The following is a 14,835-nucleotide window of genomic DNA, read 5'->3' as shown; positions in this document are numbered from 1 at the left end:
CTAGGGAGACCTGGAGTGCATCATCTGCGGGGTCCATGTGGTCAGCTCTCCACCGATTATGCTGTTACAAAATAGGCAATAAATGATTTGGTGAAAAAAAACCTCTTCCCAATGCTAGCGCCACTCTTGTTCTAAGGATGTGTCCGGTATTGCAGCTCAGCACTATTCAGGAGACACTAGTAAAATGAGATAAAAAAACAGATGGTCGCCAATAATCTGACAATCCTTTAAAGTCTTTTCAACGTGATGCATGTTAATGCTGTATGTTATCGCAGCCGACCAGCCGCGTATTCACACTGCTTGTAGAAGTTTCCAGACCTTTCATTAATCTGCTCACATCATGGCTGTAAAATCAACAAGGTTATTTTTTTCTGCCTTCTCACTATCAATCAAATCAGAAAATGTAATATTTAAATGTAGCCATCAGAGAACGCAGCGCACTTGGTGTGGTCCTTCCACTTTGCCTCATTTCACTTTCCTCTTTCTAAACTCCTGAGGAATGACTCGCATGGCTTTATTCATTATTCCACTGGTCCAAAGTAGTATTCCTCTTGGCTGTTTTCCCTCTTTTCTACTTCCCCTCTCTGCTATCTCTCACTTTCCTGGTGCCCTGATTCTGTATGTTTCCATTGTTCCCCGGCTATGGTCAGCTACAATGTGTCCTTAATTACCCTTTGGGTAATAATATACTCAGATTACAGACCTCAAAAGTACAACTCCAGTTTATCCCTTCATAACATTTAGCATGCGAGAGAAGAATCCCTACTACCTGTTGTGTGTGACTGGGTACAACATATGGCACTATATGGTTTTTGGCTGACGTCTTGTTGGGCTAGTACTGTATTTGGGGACTGTGGATGGCATCAGGCAGTATAGCTGGCACTGTGTTCAGAGACTATGGCTGATACGACTTGGCAGGTTTTAATTTTCGCTTTTAATTTTCGCTTTAACTACATTGTTGACTCTTTTTGTGTATATAAATGGCCCCAGGAGACCAAGGAAACCTGCTGTGCACTAGCTTTCATTTTGTCATGGACTTCAATCACTGGTGAGTTCCAGACACCAGCATGTTTTCTATGGTAAAAAACCATATTGTTGGAGTTGAGAATTGCAATTGTATAACTGGGTAACCTCTCCGTTGGGTTCAGTGCACATTGTGCTTGATGTTTGGCTTATACAGCAGGAGAAGCTCCTGGCCCCCATCCCTTTTAGCCTCTGTTGGGCGGTATAAAATGCCACCATTTTTTCTACTGTACATGAAGCGCAGTGGACTGTTCATTCCTTTACTACTGTTATGGGAATAAATCATATTCCAGAAAATTTCACTGGTTTGCTCCAGATTGGTTATAATGAGAAGCTTCATGCATGAATATATGTATTTGAACTCACGGATGCTATCCGTCAGTCCCCAATACTCTTTTGGTTTATTCAAAGGAAGTACAATACAGATACACTGAATATGACGCACCAATTACATGCATGCCCCCAACATCTTAACAACTCATGATTGGCCTAGTATGTAATGACGCTGATGATTAACATATATGTTTACGCCCCAGGTGTATGTCGCTATGTGAACATGTAATTCCTATATATCGAAGTAGCATAGACTTTAATAATATTGCAATTTGGACAGAAAGTATGCAGTCAGAGATAAGAAGTTCCTCCCCTTGCTAGCGAGCTCTGGGAACCGCACGTGGGAGCTTCAACTTCTACTTGTACTTACAAACCTATAATATTGAACTCGTTAACCATTTAACTGCTAGCTATTTCCTATGAAGGTGGCTATATCAACATATATATGTTTGCCTAGGCTGATGTAAGAAACACATTTATATTATTATTATTTATTATTATTATTATTATTATTACTACTACTACTACTACACTACTGAAGTGTAAATGCAGTGGCCCGGAGTAATGGGGCCCCTCCATAAAAGTGTGTATACATTTGTCTACCTGTATTGTCAGTATCCTATGTATTGCATGATCGATGTGTATTGCATAGCTGCAGCACTGTAAGGGTTAACTATCTAGTATGTGAGATGTCTGTCTGGAAATGTATAATTTTTTGTTGTACATTTGGAAGTCATGTGATCATGCTTCATATATGTGTTTGCAAGTCGGTAGTAGTAGCCCATCAGTAGGAGTAACCAGTCAGTCAGTGAGTTGGCTGAGAGAGGAGTTGGAGAATGGAAGAGGCCGAGCGATATCCCATGAGTTGCCCTGCGACTACTACTCCCAGGAGTCATTCCCACTATACTAAGGAAAAGAAATTGCCAAGCAGAGCCGAGACGCATCTAAAAGCGTGAGTGTTGACAGGATGAGAGTTTGGAGAAGAAAAGTGTTCATTTGTCCAGGAGCGGAGCTGCACAGATAACTTGGACTGTGGGCCTGATAGCCATTCTGTGTTTTGCCTGTCTCATCATTTACGCTGCCTGCACCCGTGCTAAGCTTTGGCCTAATTATTGCTGGACTGTTTGAAGCTAGCGTATTTCAGTAAAGCAATATTGCTGACCGTTCATGGCTTTGTTTTCATCTATACTGTGTGTGCGGACTTTCATTTTATCATCCAGTATCACCGCAGAGGAAGGAACTGTAGCGTCACATGACATCGAACTGTAAGTTCTTCAACACCCCTTGAATTGTTTTACCCTTGACGGCTCCCCTAGCGGTGGCCTGGACGGGTCACGTTCTTCCCTTATGGGGAAGGAGATGGTAGAGTCACCGTGAAGAGTGACATCTTAATCCCCGCCATCTCCTCGACCGTGGGCCCGCTCGTCACCCAACGCATAAATGCTACTGAAATATGACAGAAAAGGGCCAACACAAAGTATGAGCAGAGCCGGATTTGGTTTCCACCAGATATGGGCAATAGTCTTCAGATGAAGTCTATGATTATATATTTGAAGCAATTTCTGCAGTAAACCTGTCTGCAAAAATGAATGACTGTCTGATACAGATAAGCATGATACAATATGTAGATGTTCATATGCATGGAATGAACCCAAACATGTCCTAATCATGTATTCCTCATTAGAGACCACATAGCTACTGTATGCTTTACATAAAAATTCATGGAACCTGATAAAATATAGATGAGATTTTTTTTCATCGGTATTTGATCTGGGTTTGTATCTGCAATTTTCGCAAAAGTGTAAATGTGGATGAAATTGAACATGGCGGGAACATAGAGCTAACTTTACTTAAAGGGGTTAATTCTAAATATATTTCGGATTTACGCTCATTGCATTTTTCTTCTGTCCTCAGATATTTCAACACTATTGTTAGAATAGCGCCTCCTGCTGTCTCTGTTCACCTCTGCAATTGTTCCAAGGTGGTCACACCTGCTCAGTCTCTCTGTCCTCGCTGCACTGGGGATGTGGAGGGCTCCCTCTTGTGGCGAGCGGCTGCTCCAGAAGTTGCTATGTCTTCTGATGTCAGAAGAGTTCCTGAACAAGTGATAAAAGAGGTGCCACCACCTTGGAATATTTACTGAGGACACAGAAAGGCTCTTTAATGGAACCAGCAGGTGGCGCTATGCTAATATTAACCTGGAATATCTGGGGTAGAAACATATTTTTTAATCGTTATCAATACAAAAATGTTTATGGGTTTAAGTATGAACAATATTTTTAATGGCACAATCTCTTTTTAATACAGGCTTGATATACATTACTGTACACAACTAAATACAGACGAAGCAGACTATAATGTCTATATTTAGCTCCATATTTTACTTATATTTGAAGATGGTCGTATGAATGTAATCGGAGACTAGCTGCCTATGTGATGGCTGCTCATGCTGTTTGGCTCGAGATTTACCATGGTCATCTATAGTAAATAAAATAGCAATTTTGATTGTTTCTTCCTTGTGACTAATAACTCTTATTCTTCTTTTACAGTGTATTTCTGCTGCCGTTCTGTAAGACCCCAGAAGCTGATTATGTAGAGCCAGACAAATACAGTTTTTAATGAATACAATCACCTTGATGCCCAAAACCGGTAAGAAAAATGGCGTCGCTGGGTTCCGGCAGAGGCCACTCTTGTGTTTGGTATGCCTCTGACGCATATATAATTTATAATCCTTTTGTGGATTCCAGCCTGTCGTGGTGAGGACATGGCTGCCCTCAAACATCTTCACTGCAGAACAGGAAGAGTCAGACTATTATTAAAATTAGTGAGAACTGCAGGATTTTAGGATTTTTTTCCCTAGATCAAAGATGGATCTTGACCTCAAAAATGTAAAAATTCACAGAAGATTCTTAAATAGTTCAATATAAAAACAGAAATTATATAATAAAGTCATTTTGGGATAAAACATTATCTTTAAAGGGACTATATCGCCAAAAAGGTTTGATTATTTAAAACCAAAAAGAGAAATGTAACCCATTTTTCTATTCCTGCTTTTATATTGTGATTGTAGATTTTTTTTAATTCTGTTGCCTGTACAGGACTATGGGGGCGGACGACCTTTATAGAGGCTGATCATCGTTTGATTTTGCCTGCAGAAATTGAATGAATGAGTTATCGTTGGCCATTCAGTCACTACTGCCATTTTTGCTGACCGATTTATCAATCGGTGTAAAAAGGCCCTTTTGTGAGATGGCGGCAAAGCTTTCTCTGCAGATCAGGAAGTGTCAGACTAGTATTGGTCTCTGTGGCCGGGGTAAAAAATGCAGGATTTAACTATTAATTTTTTTAAATATATGTTGAGAAAAAAATAAGATAACATTTTCCAAAAATTCTTACGTTTAACATGTGATTTATATGATGGGTCATTTTTGGATGACAAATCCCCTTTAAGTCAAAATGCATTGGAGAAGGCTTAGAATTGGATTTCCAAAGTAATGAACAACATTTGGTTATATAACCCCCTCATTGCTTGAGGTCCCCCGCTGCCTTGCTTTGCTACCCTTGAGTATATTGTGTATGTTTGCACCTGCCTGTACTGCTCACCTTTTCATATCCATATTGAAGACCTCCCTTGAGCTGTTAGCACTACACAACTATATGAGTGACTCTACAGAGAGGATTCTGCCCCTTCTTGTTTTGGAATACTTTGTCAGCTCTATAATTTTGCTTGCTTTGTATGCATTTCCTTCTGTGCCACCTTCCCCTACCTGCATCCATGCCCTGTTATTAGCACTGAAAGGCTATAATCTCGCAGACCGCTTCTTTTCCTAGAAAGATTCAGAATTCCTTGCTACCAGGAGCTTTACATGAGGAAGGGTTTTGTCTTATTGCTTGTCCTTATGTTGGGGAGGAAGGTCCTGGCTTTTTTTTATAATATATTAGTGACCAGTTGATTGTTTCTTGTATTTCCAGTAATGCATTAGAATCCTTGTGTCTCCTCATTTTTGCTTGCAAGTAGAAAAGCTGTGCAAAGGGAAATGTCAATGTTGGCCATTATGACCATATTCTGTCTTTCTCTGAAGTTAAATGGCTGGACGGAGATTAGAGATGAGGCTTCGTTGCAATACTAGACAGCGCTTTTGAGAAGAAGGGCAAAGTTTATGGAGAGAAGAAGGAAAACGAAACCACTTTTGAATGTCAACCCCTTTTAATATGTACTTCTTTCGGCCAGTCTCACACAGACGGATTTGAATTGCGGATTCCACGATCGCCGTCCGCGCAGACTATATGCAGGCACTGAAATGCATTGACCTTCGCCAGTTCACTCACACTTGCGGGTAGAAATTGCAATTGTTCAGAGCCCCCAGTAGGGGCTATAGGACACCATAGAAAGGGTGTTCCCTGCTCAAGACCTTCCTCTATGAAATAGGACTGAGAGCTGCTCAATGCGTTCTGTTGGACTCTAGCTGGCCTTGTGTTACCTAGATCACCATTTATCTGAATGCCTTCCATGTCATACTACATTTCTTCTTTGGAATGAAGTGGCTGGCTGGCCACAGTTTATCCTGGCAAAATGAAGTGTATGCTAGGGGCATTTTGAACTCAAATGACATGGCCATTTTAAATATTGAAGGGATTGCCTATCTCTACAATCTTGATGACATATCCTCAGAATGGGCCAATAGTTAATTGGTGGGGATCCAAAAAAGTATTGGGAAAAGTGCCTGCATTACTAAGCTGGGCCACAGCAGTGTGTACGGAGCCATCTGTTTCCTGCTTCATACATACTGACAGCCAACGGGAGAGCAGCTGATCGTTGGGGATCCAAGAGGTGGACTATCGCTGATCTACTATTGATGGCCTATCCTAAGAATAGGTGGCCAATAATGTAAAGGGGGACAACCCCTTTTAAAAAACCTCTGTCCGCTTGAACTTGCTGTCCAAACTGCAGGCATCGTGTTTTAAAGTGGGAGGAGCTGTGCAGACTGATTTATATAGTTTTATTCAGTATAACTGGTATCTTATTCATTCAAACCTCTGTACTTTCTGAGCTGAACAATCAAGTGGGTGGAGCTATCGGTGACTGACAGCCACCTCTATACGTACAGTCATACACAGAAAACTGTCAATCATGATTTGACCGCCCACTGGATAGTTTAGCTCAGAATGAGCAAAGTTTTAAGCGAATGAAACACACATTGGGCTACTTAAACACTGTCTTTTTTACCTTCTGATTTTCGGACCGAAAAAACGGCGTGAAAATTGGACCCATTCATTTTTTTTTTCACTCTGAACGATAGTCCAAGTAAAAAAAAAATTGCAGCGTATTCTGTTCTTGTCCAATTTTTGGACGAGAATAGTACATGTCAGTGAGCGGTGTCCTGCACACTGGACAGCAAACTGGGGGATTGACAAAGACTGTAATTGCAGTCAAAACGTTGCTGTATGCTGTAGACCTAATAAATGATATCTTTTTGATGTGAGGATTTCTCATTCCTTTATATACACCCCATGTGCTGCTCGATCCGCTGATATTTCTATGGACTAATTTGGGGATTCAGAAATCTATATCCCTTGATTGAGCGTGCAGGATTGTGCCAGTTAAAGTCTCCTTTTGTGAGTATTTATGCTGTGCTGCTGACCTCACTCTATATTGATTTGGACAATGCAAGTTGCATACAAGAATCTCAGGTGCAACTTTTAAAACATGCACGGTCAAGTAGCCTTATACTGAATCCTTCCATAAAACTATACATCAGTCTACTGAGCTCCTTCTGCTCTAGAACATGATGCCTGCAGAACGGACAGCAGGTTCCAGCTGACACATTCCCTTTAAAAGGGTATTCTGGTTGTTAAGCAAATTTCCAAAATTCCAGATATGAAAGGTGTTTGCACCATGTTTATGTACAACTGATTGTGGGTCTAAATCGAGTAGTCATTACCTCCTTATGCTGCCCTCTGTGTCTGATGCTTCCCCGCATCACTATTTTCCAAGATGTCTGCTGCATCCCTACTTACATACAGCTTGAAACAACATTTTGTACAATTTCCCACCCTATACTACTTTCCTGTACACTTCCTGCTACGCGCTGCCCTGCTATTGGTCAGCAATCTGGTCTTGAGCACAGAAAAACACAAAAAGAGCCATCCTTGGTCATTCCTACTGGGCAAACCCACCATGTAGCGCTGGAATATCTACAGGACGTATCCACGGAAACCTGTGAATAGAGTTCCATGTACTGGGGATGCAGTGCTAAACCTGCTGTCCAGCCTCCTCTTTTTCTGGATTGTGGGGGAGCCAGGAATCGGTCCCCAGCCAATCCCAAAATGAAAGGAGAATTCCCATCTATGCCATTTAATATAGTAACCAAGGCTGCCGAATTGGAAGGCTGAACTTCTGACTCTTCTTTTTGAACATTTCGGCTCAACTTAAAACTGACTCGACTCTACAGTCCTGATGAAACCAAGTGTTTACTTTGAGGCACTAATAACTATTAAGGGGTCAAGCAATGTTAGTGCTTAGAAGTAATATTCTTGTGTTATATGACATTGGAAGAGAATATTGGAAGAGAAAAGAGTATAGTGTTTGACTATTACTGCTTAAATGAAAGTTAACATTCTGGAGTATTAAAAGAGGAGGCTGTGTTGACGTAGAGACGGCTGGAATCGCGCATCGAGGGGTTCTAAACAGAAGGAAGCACGTAAAGAAAATGTGATTGGCTTGAAAACCTGCAACAATCCTGCATGCCAGCCTAGAAGGGGGGCTTGTATTTGTGCCTAAAAGTCCAAATACTACATGAGAGGGCAGCAGTGATGTGATAGGCGAGTGGCGTGTTACTGAATTAGCATCTAGGCCCAGAAGTGTTAAGCCACTGATAAAACAGATAAAGATGGTCACCGCAATGTTATAATCTCAAATTGGTTTGGGTTGACTCCTGTGATATCACCATTTCATTCACATTGACAACACCTGCAATTGGACATATTCCACAAGATATCTTTGTCCTTATGGGCCAAATACTCTGAGCACTTAAGCTCCTAGGTATCTCATTACCCTAGTCAGGAGATTAACACCAATAATGTTTGTGTAGTCGAACTTCCAACTCCTTTTTCCACCCTCACAGCGCTGTGGAGTCAGTAAGTCAAACCTCTGACTCTCCAATCTTCCCAGATTCTCAGAGAGTGCGGGACGAGCGTCGCTACTGAGCATGTGCAGAGAGTGCAGGAGGAGCGTCGCTACTGAGCATGTGCAGAGAGTGCAGGAGGAGCGTCGATACTGAGCAAGTGCAGAGAGTGCAGGAGGAGCGTCGCTACTGAGCACGTGCAGAGAGTGCGGGAGGAGTGTCGCTACTGAGCACGTGCAGAGAGTGCGGGAGGAGCGTCGCTACTGAGCAAGTGCAGAGAGTGCAGGAGGAGCGTCGCTACTGAGCAAGTGCAGAGAGTGCAGGAGGAGCGTCGCTACTGAGCACGTGCAGAGTGCGAGAGGAGCGTCGCTACTGAGCACGTGCAGAGAGTGCAGGAGGAGCGTCGCTACTGAGCACGTGCAGAGTGCAGGAGGAGCGTCGCTACTGAGCACGTGCAGAGTGCAGGAGGAGCGTCGCTACTGAGCACGTGCAGAGAGTGCAGGAGGAGCGTCGCTACTGAGCACGTGCAGAGAGTGCAGGAGGAGCGTCGCTACTGAGCACGTGCAGAGAGTGCAGGAGGAGCGTCGCTACTGAGCACGTGCAGAGAGTGCGGGAGGAGCGTCGCTACTGAGCACGTGCAGAGAGTGCGGGAGGAGCGTCGCTACTGAGCACGTGCAGAGAGTGCGGGAGGAGCGTCGCTACTGAGCACGTGCAGAGAGTGCGGGAGGAGCGTCGCTACTGAGCACGTGCAGAGAGTGCGGGAGGAGCGTCGCTACTGAGCACGTGCAGAGAGTGCAGGAGGAGTGCGCCACTGAGCACGTGCAGATAGTGCAGCAAATTTATCCCAACTGAAAGCCTTGAAGAAGCCACATAAGGATACTGTTGTAGTTTCCACATCCTGGATTGGATGTGGAAACTACACATCATTGGATAAATAAGGGCTTAGATAAATAGAACATATTTATAGAAGCAATATACAGCAAATTCTGCATTGAATTATACCATATTTATAATGTATATTTTTTTAAGCCAGAATCAATACATTTTCTATCAACTCCAATTCGCCAAAAATACTCTTGACTGACTTTTCAACCCTGCACCCTTCTGTATAATGTATGTCTCATTCTACGTATTAGTTATTTTATTCATCCTCTTGCTACAGTATATACAATATATATGGGCACTTTTTGATATGCTGTTTGTAGATAAAACGAATAATCTAGATTGAATTAATAGGTGGTTTGATAATTTCTCATAATTGCCAGAATATTTGATTTACTCATCCTCTTGGTTTGGGAACAAGCACGATAAAATGTCTGTCCTGCTCGTGTCCTATTTGTTTATCCTTCCTAAAAACAGAATAAATGGTGGTACGGGAGCCCGGAGGTGCAGCTCCAGTCACTGGCTGTCTACAACTGGCAAGGGTTGTGACAGCGTGTTCTTTCCTCAGGAAAATAATTCTGTCATAAGAACATTCCCCTAACGGGAACATTCTGTTTTTCTGCTGCGCTGTTTGCATGTTTGTGTTTAGAACTCATGGCATATGCTTTTGTAGGAAAGCAAGACGTACTGAAATTACTGATAGCAATTAGACATGCAATAATTATGTACGTCCGCACAAATATTGGCCTGTTACGTAACCAGTTCGTAGCCTGTGATATCCTTAGCGAGCAGCTGGATTGGATTTGGTGCGGTGAGAGGGGGGGCGTACAGCATGCTTTTTGGGAACAGTAGCTGGATTGGTATTTTTGAAATCCTTGTTACACAAGCTATCCATTCATTGTCCGTTTTTCGGCCTAATCATCATTTGTTGGGGGGATGGGGACTAATATTTGGGTTCCAGCTATCAGAATTTTTTTAGATTTACACAAAATTTGGAATATAATATGTTGATGGTAAAAATGTCTATTGTATTACTGGGTTCTTTTGTTGGACCAATTTCTCACTGACCATCAGTTTATGTGATTGGGACCTTAAGAGACTAAAAGAAATACTTTTCGTATTAGTTAAGATCAGATGGAGAAACCTATTGCATTTTTATAATGTTTTTTAATTTTATGATTATAGCATTTTTCATTATATTATCTGTACATGACTATGGTGGGTGGCAATCTTGTCAGTAGATGACTATAGGGGTGGCATCAGAGGCGTAACTTGAAGCTTCTGGGCCCCAATGCAAAACCTATAACAGGGCCCCCAACTGTAATGCTTTATTCAAAGTATTGGGCTCCCTATATGGAGAGGAGGGGCCTTATGGGCCCCCTGAGGCTCCTGGGTCCGGGTTCAACCGCATCCCCTGCACCCTCTGTAGTTACGCCCCTGGGTAGCATTCTTGTCTGTATGTGACTATGGTGGGTGGCCATCTTGTCTGTAGATGACTATGGTGGGTGGCAGTCTTGTCATAGTCCTATAGTCATCTTGTCTGTAGATGACTATAGGACTATGAAGAGGAGTAGTGAAGCCCCTGCTGAACCTCCTGTTCTACACTGTAATAACCTGTGGCTCTCCATACATTCATTTTTGGCAACACATTATTAGTTGCTATTAGTGTAAATACTTTTCTATTAATGTTTTCAGACCTCATACAAGGCTGTTCTTACAAGTAGCTGCTTAGCGTCTGCATTCTGTCATTTGTAGCTTGAATCATTTGTCAAACCCATAGAATAAACCTAGAATATAAGTGTCATCGTATACGGGATCAAGAGAGTGTGATACACTCACTCGCTGGTGTGCCAAACACGCCACACCACTGGTTTGTGCAGGTTACAGGCACTCAGTGCTCCCCCACCTTCATTGGCACCTAAGCAATTGGTATTCATGAGGTGTTTCCCGTTTCCTTATAATGGCTTCTCCTGCAGACAATTATTATTGTGTTATCCTTACCGCTTTATTTTTATTGGTATTTGGTTCACATGCAGCTTTGTCTGTGTATGTAGTGCTTGTTCAGCATGCAAATGTTGTCGGGATCAATGCACAGGAATGGAATCAATCGAGGAACCAGTGGCACAAGGAAACGGGGAGGGGGGGGGGTGAATTAACCCATTAGATACTAGGGGAGGGGCACAGTTAACCCTTCTTCTTGAAGGAACACAAAAGCTTAGCCAGGTGCCTGGTGTAATTCCCCTGTCTCCTTTCTTTGGGGGTGAGGTGTGCAATAGATGATTTCTCACACTTGATTTTTATATTTTAGCCATTTATCTCAAGGTGTATTCTGCTTGACAAGCAATTTCAATTTCCTTGTGATTTTTAAGGAGGATTATACACTAGGAAATGCATTCTGTTATATTCTGTACATTAACCAGTGCAGAGATTCTGATTCTTTTAATTTTGTAGTATTTGGTTTGTGTGTCTTTTTTAAAGTCTTGATGGAACTTGTAGCAAACTGCGATTTATCATCACTATACATTCCACAACGGACCCTGTAATGCCTTGGTTTTCGAAATGTATAAGCAGTCTTATTTGCTGTGTTGTCACTTTGAATAATATAGGGTTTATCACTCCGTCACCACAAGCATTCCTGCAGTGGACCTCTTGGACACTCGCACTGTATACAGTTGTGGTTCGCGGTTTTAATTGTCTGTATCTTCTTGATGTGCTTGCAAGGGAATCCCGGTCGTACCCAACAGATATGAGAAGTATAGGCTTAAAGGGGTTGTCTCGCGAAAGCAAGTGGGGTTCAGCACTTCTGTATGGCCATATTAATGCACTTTGTAATATACATCGTGCATTAAATATGAGCCATACAGAAGTTATTCACTTACCTTCCCTGCGCTGGCGTCCCCGTCTCCATGGCTCCGTCTAACTTCAGCGCAGGGAAGGTAAGTGAATAACTTCTGTATGGCTCATATTTAATGCACGATGTATATTACAAAGTGCATTAATATGGCCATACAGAAGTGCTTAACCCCACTTGCTTTCGTGAGACAACCCCTTTAAGCACTCAGATTCTCTTATTCACTCTTGAGTTAAGTCATCTTTACCAGCTCCAGCAAATGCGTTGAGCAGAAACTTAAAATTTCCCTCCTCACCCATTGACACCATTCTTGGAGAAGACCTTCCATTGCTGGAAAGATTATCCCACAACAGTAGATGCATTGGTCCAATCTTGGACCAGAGAGAGCCTACAGTTTTCCACCTCTCTGTCTAATACCCAGAATCCTAAATATAGCCGCCTGCAGACGAGCGGAAATCCCGCGGCGGGATTTCCCACGGGATTTCCGCCTCTCAAAGCCTGCATAGGATTGCGTTAACAAACGCAATCCTATGCAGACAGCCGCGGTTTGGCCGCGCGAAATCTCGCACGGCAAACAAACTGCGGCATGTCCTATTTTTGTGCGGGGCTCGCAGAGCCTCGCACAGAAACGTCACTCACACCGCCAGCAGCTCCGGTCTGCGCATGCGCCGGCTGCCCAGCAGCCAGCACATGAAAGAGCCGGGGCCGCCGGGCGCGGGTGAGTACGCGCTTGTCACTGCAGGCGCTCTGGTCGGGTCCCGCGGCGAGAATTTTCGCCGCCGGATCCGACCCGCTCGTCTGCAGGCGGCCAAAGTGTGAGAAGACAGAGCTTCAATAACTAGTAGCTTCTTTTTGGCCAAGGAGAGTAAACGATCCATTGATGCTTCCAAACAAGCAGGATCTCCTGGTTCACAAACCGGTCGACCATCCGTGCAGCCCAAGTCTCCACTTAACAGATCGGAAGCTGAAAGGTTAATTTTATCCAGAAGCGCAACAGGATCATCACTACTATGTTTGCTTGTAATTTTTTGATGTAACTACCTAGGAGGCTTTTCTTGAGTATTTCCTGTATGGCCGCCTGCACACAGGCGGATTTGCATTGCGGAATCCGACCTATTCATGTACAGGTGGCCTAAACCTAAGGGCTCCTTCACACTGGCAAGAGTGAGTGAAAATGCTTGATTATGAAACCTATGTTTTCATTTGCGACGTTTTCACTCCTGCGATGCTGCGTGAAAAACAATTGCAGCATTTCCTTCCTTTTTGTGATATCACCAATTGTTTTCAATGGGGGTGGATGCAGCAGCGCCAGCCCCATTGAAAACCATAAGAGAACATTGCGATCCCCTGCTGTGGCTGTGACAGCTGTGGTGGGGCATTCCTTCAGCCCCGCAAGGATACAAGGCTGTTGCATCCAGGGGTTTCCACGTGTTCTCAACGGGGCTGGCGGAAGCAACGCCGGCCCCCTAAAAACAGAGAACATTGCGATTTGCTGCTGCGGCTGTGACAGCCGCGGCAGGGATGAAAGAAACCCCGTAGGGATACAAGGCTGTTTGCTCGTAAAGACCCATCGCATCCAGGGGTTTTCAGAAGGATTGCAAGGGCGATATTGCGTCATGAATCACGTGATATCACTCTTGCCAGTTTGCATTAGATAAACCTAATATTCCTTTTTTTTTTTTTGTCCGTTGCACTTTTTTTTATTGCAGTGAATATATGGTGGATTGGACCACTAAAGCAAACATTTTGCTCTCTCAATTACCCTATTATTATTGGGGGGGGGGGCCTCCATCTGATTGTGCTTGGGAAATGACACCAGATAATAATTTTTTTTTTAAATAGCAGATTATGTAAAACTGGAATAACAATCTTCCCGGCCCACAAAAACACTTTTTAAATGCAAAACATATGTTAGCAGATTCTGGCTATCTGGTGGAGGGTTTGTCAGCAAAGGCTTAATGTCAGACAGAGTTGTGAGCATTTGTTTGGTAATTGTGTAGCATTTGTGTGCTGGCTTTTGTAATAATGTACAAGCAAGAGGAGCCTGCTGGCATTAGAGCTGTCCACTCATGGTTGATTAGAACCCTTTTATCTTCAACCTTTGTCTGTATATAAAATATATGTAATATAAACGTGTAATATTTTTGTCAAAAGCTATCCATCCCTAGAAACCCAGCATGCAGATTCATCTCAGCAGATCTGTAAATGATGAGAGTTGTGGTGATTAGATGAATGGTCTTGTCCCCTGAGACCCTAAAAGTGGCTCCCCCCTTGGCCTATAAAAGGCTCACAGAGGCTCCTTGTGTGTAGTGACCTCTTCTTCCACTTGTGTAGAGCTTGTTGACCACTAGACTCCTCTACGATGTAGAGAAGAGATTTCACCCCGTTACCAGAATCTGAGAGAGGGCGCATTATTGGGATGTGAGAAGCTGGATGGTGATACTGACGAACTGTCCTCCATCTGGGCAGCTCTGGCCAGACTGTTAGGAGGTGTTGGGACCAGTGCATGTGTGAGAGCACACAAGGTGACCGGGCTCAGCATGCCCCCTAAAGACCACCAGGAAGAGGATCATCTGATCATATGACAGGCTGCAGCAAATGTTTTGTTGTCCACTATCCAGA

The 14,835-nt window shown here is 43.3% G+C and overlaps 1 protein-coding gene across 7 annotated transcripts in view; it reads left to right on the top strand.

Moving 5' to 3' along the window:
• ZMIZ1 (zinc finger MIZ-type containing 1) overlaps positions 1–14,835 on the top strand; it is a 407,596-nt gene that overhangs the window by 128,524 nt on the left and 264,237 nt on the right. For all 7 annotated transcript variants that reach the window (XM_066600362.1, XM_066600356.1, XM_066600357.1 and 4 more), the window contains one exon: positions 3,906–4,005. The gene's annotated coding sequence lies outside the window, so the exon portion shown is untranslated. The remainder of the gene's footprint in view (positions 1–3,905; positions 4,006–14,835) is intronic.

The sequence above is a fragment of the Eleutherodactylus coqui genome, chromosome 4, assembly GCF_035609145.1.
Source record: "Eleutherodactylus coqui strain aEleCoq1 chromosome 4, aEleCoq1.hap1, whole genome shotgun sequence".
Taxonomy (NCBI): Eukaryota; Metazoa; Chordata; class Amphibia; order Anura; family Eleutherodactylidae; genus Eleutherodactylus; species Eleutherodactylus coqui.
The sequence above is the reverse complement of the archived record's forward strand: the minus strand, read 5'-3'. Positions and strand labels throughout refer to the sequence as shown.